The following is a 3,667-nucleotide window of genomic DNA, read 5'->3' as shown; positions in this document are numbered from 1 at the left end:
GAGACCATGACAGAGACAGCTTGCTACCTGAATAGTCACCAAAAACTCTATAATGTTGGGGCATCTTCTTCAGCCTCTGGTCTAACATATCTGAAAGACATATTTGTGAGGCAGGAACCATTGAGGGCTTGCTTATCCTGTCTTGACAGAGTTTGGCCTGCATTCAAGCTTGCCCATTTTTAGGCATAATTATGTCCGTGGTAGAAACAAGGACATTTTCCCCACTGGCTTGCTTGCCACATTTGAAGCCACCTCCATGAGGAAGTTCTTTGATGCTCATCATCTTCTCTGAAGTAGGGTGGGTGTTGCCAGGAGTTAAACTGTCTTATTGTCAAGGGATCTTTAAGATGATAAAAAAAATTCTTTAAATACCATATTATAGAAAAACCTGGTCTGACAACCTTTTAAAATTACCAGGTAGGGTGGGAAGAACCAAGACAATGGAGACCCAGGACAATGTGTGCTACCACCTATACAAAGTGGTGTTTATTATGGACTTGGGTATGGACAAGAGCAACCTGCTGTCACAATTCAAGAGCAAAAGCACCATCAATGTGGAGTTCACCACTCACAGCTTTGAAGTGGATGACAACACCATAAAGGCTCAGGTCTGGGATACTGCCCGCCAGGAATGATACTGTTCCATCACCTTCAGGTACTACTGTGGTAAGGAGGGTGCACTGCTTGTATATGACATGACCAATCACTTGACACATGAGAATATGGAGTGCTTGCTGAAAGAACTGTAGGATCATGCAGACAGCAACATCATCATCATGTTGGTGGACAACAAGAAGGACTTGTGCCACCTGGCTGTGCCAACTGAAGAGGCCGTGCCTTTGCAGAAAAGAACAAACTGCCCTTCATTGAGAACTCAGCCTTGTATTCCACCAATGTGGAGGAAGCATTCAAGAACACCCTCACAGAAATCTACAGCATTGTGTCACAGAAGCAAATCACTGACTGTGTGGCCCATGATGAGTCCCCTGGTAACAAGATGGTGGACATCAGTGTGCCACCCACCACCGATAAGAAACCCAATAAGCTGCAGTGCTGCCAGAACATGTGACTGCCTTGTGCCTCCACCCAGTATGGGTGCTTGTCCTCAGTCCATGACCAGCCCCTCACCAGTGTCCTCCTGGCCCTCCCTTATCCCTGTAGGACAGGCTGCTTGCACCCTCCATGTGAGTTCCTCCTGCTAGCCTGATGACCCAGGACAACCAAGAGCCAAGTGGCCTCTCCTGAACTGCCTGCTCGAGATAAGCCCCTTGTTTATCTACATGCTCTTATGTATTGTGGCCATCTTGACAAGGTAGGAAGGTTGGTAGGACTTATAGGGCCAGCCAAAGGTGAGGGCCAGCCAAAGGTGAGGAAGATGAGCACAGAAGGAGCTGGCTTATCTGGTTTTCCATGGCAGACACAGGGGCTAGATCACCTCCTTCCCTCTCTGGCTAGTTGACCCAGCTGTCTCTGCGTCCCCACCCCAATCTTCTCTGAGTCGATACTGGAAGAGTCAGGCATCAAGGGCTGGGCAGGTGGGCACTCTGGGCTTTGCCGCCTGTCTATACCACTATAGCCAGCACCAGCATGGCCTCCAGCATTCCCAAGCCTATGCACTCGTGCTCCTGCCTGTAGATTTGTGCTAGAAAAAGATACCCTTACCCATCTCTGCCCTCCTCTGGAAGCAGTGCTCTCCACTACACATCCCTACTTCTCTGTCTCATCTCCCTGTCTGGTCAGAAACCTGTCTGCAAATGACACAATAGCTATCTCTGTTTTTTATATATACAACTGTCCTTGTAGCCTTTAGTATTTATTATTGTAGAGATACAAAGGCTCTTTATACACTTTGTAAAATTTACGCCAAACCCCAGATCTCAAACTCTTATTCTCCTTGTAGCACTTGCACTGTTACTAAAATGTGTAAGCCAACTTCTGTACAGAAAAAAATTATCAATCCGATACAGCAACAATTTTTTGTCAGAAAACTTTTGGGAAATTAAAGTCTTGGCATAGTCCAGATATAGGTTTCAAGAATAATAGTGTCACAGTTGAAAACAACAGTAGTACATTGTGATGCTTGGATAGTGATGAAATACTAAAGAAACTTTGGACATGGTTGCATAAGCCTAGCACTTGGAGGTGGAGACAGTAGGATCAGTAGTTCAAGACTAGTCTTGACTACATACTAAGTCTATGGCTGCCAGACTAGGTTACTTCAGTAAAAGATCATTTGAAATTAAAATCCCTGTTGCTGAAGATACATGTACATCAGACAAATGTCCTAGAAGCTCCCGAGTGGGACCTGCCATGAATGCTCCCTCCCTGAGGAATAGTGCCTTCTGTTGTCATGAATGTTTGCAAAGGAAGGAAGCAGCTGCAGCCAACAATCTTTCTCAGTTATGATCACAATGTATCACAATGACCAACATGGCACAAAACCCTCCAAGGGTGCAATAGTAACACTCATACCACAGCTCTCTAACTTACTACTTGATCAAGAGGGAAAGCATGCCTGTTGCTGGAAACCTAGGCAAGTACACAGGGCTAGTGAATTTGTTGATCTTGGAGGAGAACCTACCATTGCCATTTTGCTGAACCAACATAATCTCTAACTACATTACAGAAGAGGGAGCAGAAAGCTTATAAGAACCAGAAGATCGGGGAGTTTTCTATGAAAGTGTGTCTCCCAGGAATGTCAGAGGCTACATGCATAAAGTCTCACCAACTTGACTGCCTAAACACAAATTGGACAAGGACAGCAACAATAGATATATCAAAGTGGACAGGGGAAAGACTATGAGGCATCAACTCTATGAAAAGAACTATGAGCAACCCAGCACTTGGGAGGCAGAGGCAGGTGGATCCCTGTGAGTTCAAGGTCAGCCTGGTCTACAAAGCCAGTCCAGGACAGCCAGTGATACACAGAGAAACCCTGTCTCGGAAAAAAAAAAAAAAAGGACTATAGGCAATTGGGGAATTCTGACAACAGGAGAAATGGCATTCCCCGGGGAAGAGCAAGCCTATTGGCTTTGCAATGCCTGCAAGCATACATACAAGTAACCTATAAACTGATTAGGTTAGGCTGAGGTACATACACACACACACACACACCACACACACACACACACACACACACACACACACGTGTACATGAAACAACAATTAATAAAAAATAGGCATGAATTTGAAAGAAATGAAGCATATATAGGAGAATTTTGTGGTAGAAAAGTGAAGGGGAAGTGATATGTCCATAACCTTAAAAGTAAGAGGAATTATATGCAATATATATCTCAAATATATAACTAGATTTATATCAATATGGTTCTTCATAGCAATCTATTGTCATTTCCCTATAAATTGTGATTCAGTTCATCTGCTTTGGGACAACAAAAAAGCATGATATAAAGCCTGAAACAGAATTCATATAAATTTTGATGTATCAATTAATTGTTCAGAGTAAAATAATTTTACTCATGATCTTTGAAATAAAGAGTTATGTAAATCCCAGCAAACAGAAGTGTTGTGAAGAGTTAGAACGAGGGAAAAGTCTAAGATTACTGTGGTGGGGTTGAAGGGGTCTCACCAAAGCTTGGCAAATCATTTGCAAAATGCTCATTGTGTTATGTGCCCAATTCTTTCATGCTCAAGTATCAGAGACATAACA

At 43.6% G+C, this 3,667-nt stretch overlaps 1 pseudogene across 1 annotated transcript; it reads left to right on the top strand.

The window, feature by feature from the left end:
• Nucleotides 1-440: 440 nt before the first annotated feature.
• Nucleotides 441-1,069, top strand: LOC311602014 (ras-related protein Rab-11B-like; annotated as a pseudogene). The gene has a single exon. The product of its transcript is annotated as a ras-related protein Rab-11B-like (transcript).
• The last annotated feature ends 2,598 nt before the right edge of the window (nt 1,070-3,667 follow it).

The sequence above is a fragment of the Acomys minous genome, assembly GCF_964271855.1.
Source record: "Acomys minous genome assembly, chromosome: 7".
In the NCBI taxonomy this organism is placed as follows: Eukaryota; Metazoa; Chordata; class Mammalia; order Rodentia; family Muridae; genus Acomys; species Acomys minous.
The sequence above is the reverse complement of the archived record's forward strand: the minus strand, read 5'-3'. Positions and strand labels throughout refer to the sequence as shown.